Below are 13,215 nucleotides of genomic sequence, written 5' to 3'. Positions count from 1 at the left end.
ATGAATAGTACTTATTATATATATATATATATATATTTTTTTTTTTAAATGAAGAACCTGCACATTAGTCAGAATGGACCACTTAAGTAACTGACCACCCTTGGCTTATGGACTTTAGATGTACAGCGCTGTCCTCTGGTCCATCTCACAGCGATGCTTCAGTAACTCCAGATTTGCTTCCATCCTCACCTGGATCCATCTTATGGCTGCAGTCTAGAGTTTGCAGCTTAAATCACTCTAAGGCATTTGCTCTAAGTTAGTTCCTTGGGGAACCCCAGCCCTTTGTGTTTCAGTGTTTTCCCTTTTATGTCTTATAGTCAACGTAACTACATGTTTGTATATACATATGAAGCTTGGAAGTCTTAATTATTTTGTTTTGAATGACTTGATACTTATAAACTGAATCTGCCTGTTCTCACGGCCTGTCAATAAAGACGTTATTTCTATATGTGTTGTCAGAAGCATGAGTACAATGCTTTTAAATTATGACTTGAGTATATTTTAAAATGTAAAGAAAGGGCCAAGCTGTGGCACACACCTTTAATCCCAGGAGGCAGAGGCAGACAGATCTCTGAGCTTGAGGCCAGCCTGGTCTACAGAGTGAGCTCTAGGACAGCCAAGGCTACACAGAGAAACACTGTCTTGAAAAAAAAAGGGTCAGGTGTGGTGGCCCACAGCACCTTTAACACCAGCACTCAGGAGACAGAGGCAGGCAGATTGCTGTGAGTTCAAGGCCAGCCTTATCAACGAAATCAGTCTAGGACAGCTAAGGCTACACAGAGAAATCCTGTCTTGAAAAAAAAATTTTTTTAACCAATTTCTATCCACCAGACCAGCTTTATACAAAGCAGTAGAAGGAAGACTTCAGTCTGAAAAGGTTAACTATATCCAAGAGGAAACTAGGAATAAATAATCAAAAGGGAAGACATAAACATCAAAATTACAGAAGTAAACACTGCTTATTAATAACTCTATTAGTGATCTCAACTACACAATAAAAAGCCACAGACCAACAGAATGGATTTAAAAATGTAACCTACCTTTCTGCTTCATCCAAAAAATACCCCTCCCCACCAGGAACAAATAGGATAAATGGATAGAAAAGAGTATTCCCAGCAAATGGAACCAAGACGCAAGCAGACACGGCTTTTCTTTTTTTTTTTTTTTTTTAAGATTTATTTATTATTTATACAGTATTCTGCCTGTATGTGTGCCTGCACACCAGAAGATGGCACCAGATCTCACTATAAATGGCTGTGAGTCACCATGTGGTTGATGGGAATTGAACTAAGGACCTTTGGAAGGACAAACAGTGCTCTTAAACTCTGAGCCATCTTTCCAGCCCCTTTTTATTTTTTTATTTTTATTTTTATTTTTTATTTTTTTATTTATTTATTTATTTTTTGAGACAGGGTTTCTCTGTGTAACCCTGGCTGCACTGGACTCACTTTGTAGACCAGGCTGGCCTCGAACTCACAGCGATCTACCAGCCTCTGCCTCCCAAGTGCTGAGATTAAAGGTGTGCAGCACCACTGCCCATCAACATAGCTCTTTTTTAATATCTGGCAAAATAGACTCCAAAGTTAATCAAAAGAGACTACATACTCACCAAAGGAAAAATTCAGAGAATAGTACAATTCTAAACATTTATATACCAAACATAAGAGCATCCGAGTCCATAAAAGAAACTACTACAGCTACAATCACATAAGATGCTAATGTGGTGACACTCGATGACGTCGCCATACCCCCACTCTTGCCAACATGTAGGTCATCTAGACAAAAACCTAAACAAAGAAACGCCAGAGTTAAATAATGTCATAAATCAAATTGGCCTAATAGAGTCTGAAACACTAAATATATGTTCTTCTGATCAGCTCATGGAACTTTCTCTAAAACTGACCACAAATTGAGACACAAAGCTGGGCGTAACAGATATGAGAAAACTCAAATAGCCTCCTGCATCACATCTGTCCACTACAGATTAGAAATTGTTGTCAACAACAAAACCGATGGAAAGCACACAAACTTAACAGTAGCTGAACAACTCAGTATGGGAGGAAGACTGAACCAAGACAGAAATAAACAACATTTCAAACATTTTAGAATTGAATGAAAATGAAAACCCTGCATACGCGCACGAAGCAGGATTCAAACAGATCCATATCTGTTACTCTGCACAAAACTGAACTCCAAAGAGATCAAGAACCGCGCAACAATATAACACCGATTACCCAGAATCTGACAGGAGAGACGTGGGGGACGGGCTACAACTAACTGGCGGAGCAGGGAATTTCTGACCGGGATACCGATAACACAGTCACTAGCAGGATCTCATAAAGCTCAAAACACAGCAAAGAACACAATCATGGGAACAAAGTGGCAGCCTGCAGAGTGGGGGAAAACTCAACCAACTATACATCTGGTAGAGGGTTAGTATTGAGACGATATAAAGAACTAAAAGAAGAGAAGAAACTCAAGCAGACTTTAAAATAGGGTATAAAGCTAAGCAATTCTCAAAGACTGAAACACGAGTGACTGAGTGTGACAACTTGAATGAGAATGGCCCACATATATAATGGCTCATATATTTGAATACTTGGTCACCAGTGGATGAAACTGGGAATGATTAGGAGGCGCGGCCTTATTGGAGGTGTGTCCTTAGATTGGGCTTTGAGATTGCGAGATTCTCAGTACTCGCTCCCCTCTGCCTCCTACTGTGGATTACATGTGAGCTCCCAGCTGTTCCTGCCACTCTCCCTTTGCTCTATCATCATGGACTCCAACCCCTGAAACTGTAAGCCCAAACTAAATACTTTGTTTTATAAAGTTGCCTTGGTCATGGTGTCTTATTACAGTAATTTTTTTAAAAAAAGAAAAAGTAACTAATGTATTGTGAAACACTTTAAACATTTTCATGGCCTTAGAAATCAGGGAAATGCAAATTACAACCACTTTGAGATTTCATCTGGCCCCGGGCAGAATGGCCAAAATCAATAAAACATATGACAGCACCTGCTGGTGAGTGTGTGGGGAAAGGAGAACATTCATTGCTTTTGTGGGAGTGCAAACTGGTACAGCTACTGTGAAAATAAGTGAGGAGGTTCCTCAAAAAGCTGAAAACTGATCCACCGCAAGGCCCAACTGTGTCACTCTTGGGCAAATACCCAAAGGACTCTTTATTCATAATAGCCAGAAATTGGAAACAGCTTACATGTGCACCAGCTAATGAATAGACAATGAAAACGTGGTACATTTTTACAGTGGATTATTATTCAGCAGTTAAGAAAAATGAAATTATTAATTTTCAGGGTAAGTGGATGGAGGTAAAACCAATCATCCTGAGTGAGGTAATCAAAAAGAAAAAAAAAAACAAATAACGCATGTTTTCTGTTATATGTGGCTATTAGCTTTTAAGCTTTAGATAACTGTGTTTCAGTCAAAATAACCGCAGAGCTTAGGTAGATAATAAGGGCCAGGGGGAGAGGGGTATCTTCTGAGGAAGAGGAAATAAAATACAGTGTTAAAAAGAGATAAAGGGCAAATTAATAGGATAAAAAGGGGGGAGGGATAGGAAGGCAGAGTAAAAGAGGGAGTACAGGGAGGGACAACTAACGCTAAAGGCCTCTGAAAAGCCATGTGGAAGCTTACTCTGTGGAAGTCTCCAAAAAATATATTCATATATAAAAGAAATTAAATGGAGTCACTATATAATGAGGCTACAGGCTTCAGCTAGACAGCTAATGCCACCAAGTAAAACCTCCAGGGCTGGGACTGGCTAGGCTGCATCTTGAGTCATTGGCCAGAGGGATTCTATAGACACACTCAAACACCACAGGCTGTTGTCAATACTATTGCTTATTCTCCACAACCTGATGGCAAGGCTTTATCGCTGAAGACATAGCGTATGTCCTTGAACTTGAAGAAATTGATACCCAATTAGAAGATTTACCCCTACTGACTGATATTCATGGTGCTCGAAGGTACTTTGCATGCCACAGGAGGAAAACGTTATCATCAATGTCACTCAGCTGCAAACTCTGTGACCTTTAGCAGTGACTCGCCTACCAGACATATTAGTGTAAGAGTGGCAAGAATGTTATGAGTAACCAACCACTCCATGAAATGGAACCCATACCTGACACTGAACTTGAGGCTAGGTAAGTCATGGCCCTTAGAAGAAAATCTGCTGCTGTTACTCTGCTAAAGACATGTCCATTCTCTCAGCCTGCCCATAAGCATTTTACTGCCATGTCTGCTTTAGGTATGGTTTTATGGCTGTGAAGAGACACCATAACCAAAGCAACTATTATAAAAGAAAACATTTCATTGGAGCTAACCCTGGCCAGGCATACTTCCCAGCCACATGGTCTGTTTCCTGTAGCCTTAATCTCACCCTGGCTGTGCCTTCTCCATCCATGTCCCAGTGGCGGCTCCTCTGGTCCTCAACTGAGACCCTCTCCCTAGGCTCAGAAGTCCTGCCTTTGACCAATCAGAATGTGATGGAAAACAGTGTTTACAACACACCTAGACAGAAGACACTTCATAATAATGGCAATGCCAAAGTCTAGACTGTAGCCAGATCTCTGGGTACAGAAATCAGCATTTGAATACACAGTGTACAAAACCATCCTCCAACAGGGACGCCCGTGATCAGGATGTAAAGTAAATTAGTAATTAATTTAAAAAGAGAGAGAAAGCTCCACAACTAGACAATGTGCAGAGAGAGAGAGAGAGACACTGTGGAGCAACAGGTCCTAAAGGAATGTCTTCATTAACACACCCTCACCCCAGCTCAGGGCTCAGGGATTTGTGCAAAAGAGGAAACAGAGTGTGAAAGCCAGAGACCCCAAGGCAACAGTGTGTTCCAGAAACAACAGGACTGACGAACATATGAACTCACAGAGAGTGTGACAGCGCACATGAGACCTGTACAAGTTCAAGCCAGATAAAGTCCCAACAGGAAGAAAGGAAGCCGTCACAAATTCCCACCCCAAAACAAAAAGCTAATTGCAACTGATACCTCCTGGGAAAGGAGAAATTGGTAATGTCACTGGGTGTCACTGGGTATGTCAACCACACTCCACGGCAGGCCCCATGCTCAGGAGCAGCTGCCCAGAACAAAACTGACTCTGTGGTTGTTTTGGTTGTTGTTGTTGTGGTGGTGGTGGTGGTGGTGGTCTTATTTTGTTTGGATTTTTGCTTTGTTTTCGTATTTTTGTCTTTTTTTTTTTTTTTTTTTTTTTTTTTGATGCTCCTTCTTATGAGGGAGGTGCTTGAGGGAGAGAGAGAAAACATGTGAGGTTGAGTGAGGAAGATCTGAAAGGGACTAGGAAAGGAAAAGGAATATGATGCAAATATATTGTGTGAAAGTTTTTTGTAAAGGAAAAATTATGCTGACTATGCATACGGTTCACGTGCCTCGCTTCCCTTCCATTCTCTCAGCCTGCCCATAAGCATTTTACTGCCATGTCTGCTTTAGGTATGGTTTTATGGAGCTGCCTGACAGTTTCAGAGGTTTCGTGCTTTATCGTCATGGCGGGAAGCATGGGAAGCATGGGGGCTGCGTGTGAGCAGACACGGGGCTGGAGAAGGAGCTGTGAGTTCTATGTCTTGATCCACAGGCAGCAGAAGGAGACTGTGATCCACACTGGGAGTCGCCTGCGTACAGAAGACCTCAAAGGCCACCTCCACAGTGACCCTGGCAAGGACGCCCTGGAGGTCCGCGGCACAGGTGTGCGGAAGGAGTCAAGCTAAGAACGGCTCATCATCTGTCACTCTGGCCACAGCAGGAAGGTACCACACGGGTCATCGGACGTCTGTGACAGAACTTCATACAGAACCCTGGCAAACAAAACTAAGGACAACTTGGCATGAACTCTTCCCTCAATGATGAAGAAGCACTGACTACAAACATGGTCTCTTCTACTCCATTTGTGTACACGCAGAGGTATATAATTGCTTTAGGACAGTGCCTCACTATGCAGCTCTGGCTGGGCTGGCCTTGAACTCCCAGAGATCCATCTGCCTCTGACTCCTGAGTTCTGGGATGTGATCAAAAGCAGGCACCACAGCACCTGCCTTCAGATAGCTATATTTTTCATTTTTAGTTTCGGTACCTTTTTAAAACTTTCATTCTTTTCTTAGTATGTATGTTTTTGCACTTTAAATATTTAACTTGTGTCTTTGCTAGAAAAGGCTGCTTGTCCTCCCCAAGGCTGATACACAATTCTCTGCTGCGTTTCATTTCACTAACCCCACAGAAGGACTTACCTTCTCATTGTCACTTGACGCTTTTCACTCCCTCCCACATTCCCCCTTCACTCCAATTCTTAAACACTGATGTCCCTGGCTCAAAGAGAGAGACAGAGACAGAGAGAGACACAGAAAGAGAGAGAGAGACAGAGAAAGACAGAGCTCTGAGGGGAGAAGGTATCCCAATGGAAGGGCATCCTGAGACACGGGAGCTCACAAACCACAGCCTTGGATATTTATTATTTCAGAAAGGAGAAAGGGAACTTTACAATGGGAGAAACTCATCCGGCCACGTGATCTGTGCAATAAGCCCTACTAAGTGCAGGCACCACCTGCCCCCCACACCCCACCCCTGGGATGGAGGACGCTGAAAACAGCATGCCTTTCCCTTAAGGGATGAGAATGGGAGCGTGACAGGAAAAGAAGATGGATGGTAAACCTCCCGTAGATTAAAAGTGAGCTGAGCATCAGACAAAACCGCAGTGTTGATGGGTGCACCTATGCCAGTAAGCCACAGGCCATGAGGAGGCTGCGCCTGTGACTGACAGCAGGGCTGGCTCCGCCCCTTCATCTGGCCGGGGCTTCGGGATGCTTACAGCGGCGGGTGTGGTTGCTAATTTTTAAGATGAGGCCCAGTTTTCAATACGTTTAAGTTTTATAGCTAGAGAGGGAAGGGGGTTGGGGGGAATGACACAACTCAGAGCATTCCGTTAAGTGTGTGTGACCTGCGGGGTCGGTTTTCCTCCCTTCCCCGCCCTGGGGACAGGACCTGCCTGGGAGGTTTGGCGCCGCCTCAGGGACTCTGCGTGCAAGTCCGGGAGGAAGAAGAATTGCACAGAAAGCCTCCTGGATGCTAGAGCCTTAGAGGATCAAAAAAAACCATCTTGTGTCAGTGACCTCGTGGCGCAATGGTAGCGCGTCTGACTCCAGATCAGAAGGTTGCGTGTTCAAATCACGTCGGGGTCATAAATGTCTGTTTTCCCCTAAGTATTTCTGGTTCAGTAAGCGCTGCCCTTTCCCTATGCAGGCATGAAGTTTGGCCACTACCTCCCTCATTGCTGTGGGGGGGAAAACGATGAAACTGCTTGTAAACTATATAAAGAAAAACAACAGAATGAAATTTTAAATCTTAAACTCTCAGAGTTTTGTTTGGTTGGCTGCTCATTTTTAAGCTGAGGTTGGGGTGACCGAAAAAAATCCCCGCCCCCCAAGTCCTTTGCTCACACACTTCAAGCTGTGGAGGACAGCAGAGACTTAAAATCCAGGAATGAGAGGAATTAAATTTATTATAAAAGAAAATTTCCCTTGGCTGCTTTAGAAAAGTTTTCTGGGATACTCCTAATGCCGCTGTTTCCAGTCAACACATCCAAACTAGTAGGTTTTAAATGGTTTCTAAGTCTTCATCTGCCTAAGTAAGACAGGAAACACTTTTGCTTCCTTCACAACTCCTATAATTCTTGTTTAATTCACTGCAGAACACAAACTCTAAACTCATTAGACTCTTCAACCTTTCAATTTTGTTTTTCCTTTCTTTCTTTCTTTCTTTCTTTCTTTTTTTTTTTTTTTTTTTACTTTATTTTTGTTTTGTTTTGTTTTTCCAGACAGGATTTCTCTGTGTAATAACCCTGGCTGTCTGAAACTCTCTTTGTAGACCAGGCTGGCCTCAAATTCACAGAGGTACACCTGCTTCTGCCTCCTGAGTGCTAGGATTAAAGGTGTGTGCTACCATGCCTGGCTCTAACCTTTCAAATTTTTATAGTCAAAGAATCTCTCTCTCTCTTTTTTTTTTTTTTTTAGCGTTATAGCCTAAGAATTTGTGAAAACATTTTAAATGTCTAATGTTTAAGGTTGTGAATTGATTTTTATAAAATCCCCTTCCCATATGAATGAATGAGATTTTAAACGATCTGGATGTTAGATAATATTCTATCCTTGTAATATCCTTCTTATTACAAAAGCAAATTCTACTGGGGATTTGTGTGTATGTGTGTGTATACAGATTTTTCAGTAATGAATTTTAAACATCAACTCATCTTATTTAAAATTAGCAAGAATTTGTTTGCCCGTTATACAAAGATCAAAATAATCAGACATTTTATTAAAAACCTAGGCAAAAGTATTTTTCTGAAGAAAGAAAAAGTAGGGACAAGAGAAAGAAAACTTTAATTTCTTATGTGTGTCTGCGTGCGCACTGACACACTTTAGTCAGTTCATCACTATAAAAAGGGATTAACAAGCCGGGCGTGGTGGCGCACGCCTTTAATCCCAGCACTCGGGAGGCAGAGGCAGGCGGATCGCTGTGAGTTCAAGGCCAACCTGGTCTACAAAGTGAGTCCAGGATGGCCAAGGCTACACAGAGAAACCCTGTCTCGAAAAACCAAAAAAAAAAAAGGGATTCACTTCATAAAGAAAAATAAATGTATTAACTCCCAGCCATTGAGACTGAAAATCCAAACAGCACAGTGAGAGCTCTGATTAAGGTTCCAAGACCTGCAGCAGGATCGTGTCGGGGAGCGAGAGAGACAGGCTTGCTTCTCTCTCTCTCTTTTTTAAAGATTTATTATTTATACAGTATGTACTGTATAAATGCATAACAGAAGAGGGCCCAGATCGCATTATAGATGGTGGTGAACAAACGTGGTTGCTGGGATTTGAACTCAGGACTTTCGGAAGAACAGACAGTGCTCTCAACCTCTAAGCCATCTCTCCAGCCCCTCGCTTCTCTCATAACAATCCCAAGGCTTGTACGACAATCTCCTGTCTCCAGAGACTGGTTGGATCTCAAGACTGCCTTTCCTGAGGTTCGGTCCCTCCAAACACCAAGCAGAAGAAGAAATGCACTGAGCAGGAACCTGTCTCTCAGCCAGGGCAGCCTCCTCAGCGGGTGTCCAGTTAGTGGTTAGCCTTATGTTTCTTTGTTAGAAAGGATTTCTAGCTTCCAGATTATATTGAAGGGAGGAAATCAATGTTTCGAAGTAAAATTCTCTTAAGGTTTAAGACAGACTCTGTTGAGGGCCGACTTGCAGTCTGGCACTGTCCTCTGGTGGCTACGTAGGAAAATGACATGAACCCGGGCCTGCCGGTGGTTTTAATAAGTGGAGATCACAAGCAGGCCAGGATGTCTTCACTAGCCTGCAGGTGTATCTCATGCAAAGCTGTAAGATTCAATATCTTAGAAATGCCTTCCAGAAGAAGCCGCTGTTTTTCCACGTCACACTCTGATTGGGGGGGGGGGGCTGCTTTGAAAGTCTTATCAGAGTGAATTTATGAGAACTAGAGTCAAAACTGCCCCGCATGATTAGCAAGGCCTGATGGGGAAACTGTTGAGACCACCTGGTTTGCACCGCAGCCGTGTGTGGTTACACCTGCATGGTACACTTTGCTTATCTCTTTCCATTTTGGCCTGGTATTCCCCTGAGCCAGCCTGTACCTGCTAACAGGAGGCTACACTCCACTGTTCTGTTTTTCTAGCAAAAGCCCCACAAAAATGAAAAGTCAAAATAAACAAGCAAAAGACCAATAAGACCAAAAAAAAAAAAAAAAAAATCCCAAAACAGGGCTGGAGAGATGGCTCAGTGGTTAAGAGCCCTATCTGATCTTCCAAAGGTCCTGAGTTCAATTCCCAGCAACCACATGGTGGCTCACAACCACCTATACTGAGATCTGGTGCCCTTTTCTGGTGTGTGAGCTAACATGCAGGCAGAACACTGTATAAATAATAAATAAATCTTTTTTTTTTAATCCCAAAACAAAGCAAAATTAGACCAAAACTCACACACACACACACACACACACACACACACACACACACACACACACACACACACACTCTACTACTGAGTTTATTTTGTGTCCGCCAATTAATTACTCCTGGGCATGGTGCCTGCCCTGGAGTGTGCTTGGTACACCCAGTGACACTCCACTTTGAATGCTGGTTTTCCCATTGCCAGTAGGTAGCAATTACAGAGAACTTCCTTGCTGCGAACGTGAGTCCTGTCTGCTTCCCCCCTCAGTGCTAGGGCCCGGTCTGGCTTGAACCTGTGCAGGCCCTGTGTGTGCTGCACGGTCTCTCCGTGAGTTCACTTGTGCATCGATCCTGTTGCGTCTTGAAGCCACTGTTTCCTTGGAATCCTATGTCACCTCTGGCTTTTACCATCTTCTGTCACTCCCTGAACTTTCTTGGTAGAGATCTGGAGAGAACATTTCCTTGTGGCTCTCAGAGTCACTAACACCGCCAGGCCAGACCTTATGGTAGCTCAGCAGTTCAGGCTTCCACACACTTTTTTTTTCCCACAAGCTTCCATCTTCTTGCTTCGTCCTTGACTATTTCTGACACTGCCTGGCTAACACCTCAGTGCCCCCACGGATTTTCCCATCACTATGACACATGTCTTCCTGGCTGAGCTCACTGATAGCTTACCCAACAAGTTCTCTTCCAGGATAAATATAGGGAGGCTCTCTGGGCCTCCTGTCCTTTGAACTGACAGACCCGTAGACACACTGAAGAACTTAAGAGACCTCAGAAATAGGCTTCTAGCGTGACGCTTTCATTTTACAACTGGAGACGCTGAATGGTAGATGGTAGTACCAAAAAACACGAGGTCCGCCTGGACCCACCTGTCGCACTTGCTTAGCACCTGGTCATCTCAGGTCCTGCAGCATCTTCTTAATGGCTGCCTTAGAGTTTCACTTAGAATGTTTTACTTATTCATTATTAATTCTGAAGAAATGCTGGGCCCCGGGGAGGTGGCTCAGTTGGTAATGTACCTACCTGTGCAAGCATGAGGAGTTAAGTTTGGATACCCAGAGCCCACATAAAAGTCAAGCTCAGGGATGGGGAGATGGCTCAGCATTAAAGGCAGGTCCACAAAAATACAGAGGTTGAGCAGAGAGGCATACACCAGTGACCCCAGCTCTGGAGAGCAAAGACAGATCTTTGGGGCTCATGGCTTGCCAATTTTGCCAACCAGTAGGGTCCATATTCAATGAGAGACCCTATCTCAAACAAATGAAGAGCAATAGAAGACATCCAATATTTACCTCCAGAACACACACACACACACACACACACACACACACACACACACACACTGTAAAGAAAGTCTAGACCCAGATAGATTCACTGCAAAATTCCACCACACTCTTAAAACAAAACAAAAAAACAAAAAACAAAAAAACAGCACTAGCACTTCTCAAATTGTCTCATGAAATAGAAAAGGAAAGAACTGCTTCCAAACTTTGCTCTTGTGGGCAGCATCATCCTGATATCAAAGCCAGATGAAAACACAGTAAAAAGAAAACTACAGACCAATGTCCACTATGAGCAGAGATGTAAAACTGCCCCCAATAAAATATAAGCTGAATTCAAGAACACATCAAAAAGAGCATCCACCACAATCAATTTGGCTTCATTCCAGGCATGCAAGGATGGTCCAACTAATCAGTAACTATAATAAATAACATAAATATAGACTCAAAGATGAAAGTCACACAATCATTTCAACAAATGCAGAAAAGGCCTTTGACAAACTCCAACATCCCTTCACCATTTAAAAAAAAATCTGAAGACACTGGTGATGGAAGGAATATATCTAAACACCCTAGAGGCTGTTCATGACAGCTCTATAGGCAGAAAAGCTGGAAGCATTCCCACTAAAATCAAGAACAAGGCAAGGGTGTCCACACTTTTCCTTCCTGTTTAAAATCCCCTCTTACAGTCTCTCCACCTCCTCTTCCTGCAGTGTTGCCTGGGCCTTGGGGCCAGGAGTTGTAGATGTATCCATTGTTCTATGCACATTGATCAGTTATGGTTCTCTGTAATGATTCATCTATTCCAAATAGAAGCTTCTTTGATAAGGGGTGAGAACTATGCTCGTCTGTAGATATAGGAAAAGTAGTTAGTATGCCATTCAGAATTATGCATAGGACTCCACGTGCACACGCAAGTAGGCCAACAATCAACAGATGGGAACCTTCCGAATTAAAAGACTTCTGTACAGCAAAGGATACTGTTCGTTGAATGAAAAGGGTAGGAGAAAATCTTCAACATCTGATAAAGGATTAGTATAGAAAATATACAAGGGGGCTGGAGAGATGGCTCAGTGGTTAAGAGCACTGCCTGCTCTTCCAAAGGACCCGGGTTCAATTCCCAGCACCCACATGGCAGCTCATAACTGTCTGTAACTCCAAGATCTGACACCCTCACACCAACGCACATAAATTAAAATTAAAATTAAATAAAAATATTTTTAAAAAAGAAAATATACAAGGAACTCAAGAAACTAAACACCAAGAGAGCAACCAACCTAATCAGAAAATTAACTACAGAATTGAACAGAGATTTTTTTTTTTCCAAAAGAAGAAATACAAATTGCTCACAAATATCTTGAAAAGTGTTCAGATCCTTAATTGTTACAGAAATGTAAATTATAGATATTCTGGGCTTCTAGCTTACTCCAATCAGAATGGCCATAATCAATGGAAACAAAAGACAAAAAAAAAAAAAGTGAGGCTGTCGATAGAGAGGAGTATTACTGTTGTGCTGGCTAGTCTTCTGTCAACTTGACACACAAACTAGAGTCATCTGAAAGGAGGGCACCTCTATTGAGAAAACGTCTCCATAAGATCCGGCTCTAAGTCATTTTCTTAATTAGTGATTAATCGAGGAGGGTGCAGTTCATTGTGGGAGGTTCTAGCCTTGGCTTGGTGGTCCTGGGTTCTATTAAAAAACAAAAAAACAAAAAAGCAGGCTGAGCAAGCCAGGGGGAATAGGCCAGTTAGCAGCACTCTCCTATGGCCTCTGCATCAGGTTCCTGCCCTGTTTGAGCTCCTCTCCTGACTTCCTTTGATGATGAACAGCAATATAGAAGCATAGGCTGAATAAACTCTTTCCTCCTCAACTTGCCTTTTGGTCATTGTGTTTCATGGCAGCAATATTAATCCTAAGTAAGACAGTGAGAG

General features: G+C 42.8%; 1 non-coding gene across 1 annotated transcript; it reads left to right on the top strand.

Annotated features, from left to right (window-relative positions):
* The first annotated feature begins 7,149 nt into the window (after positions 1 to 7,149).
* Positions 7,150 to 7,221, top strand: Trnaw-cca (transfer RNA tryptophan (anticodon CCA)). The gene has a single exon. It is a non-coding gene; the product is annotated as a tRNA-Trp (tRNA).
* The last annotated feature ends 5,994 nt before the right edge of the window (positions 7,222 to 13,215 follow it).

This window comes from Acomys russatus, chromosome 25 (genome assembly GCF_903995435.1).
Source record: "Acomys russatus chromosome 25, mAcoRus1.1, whole genome shotgun sequence".
Taxonomy (NCBI): Eukaryota; Metazoa; Chordata; class Mammalia; order Rodentia; family Muridae; genus Acomys; species Acomys russatus.
This window is presented reverse-complemented; position numbering and strand designations above follow the sequence as displayed.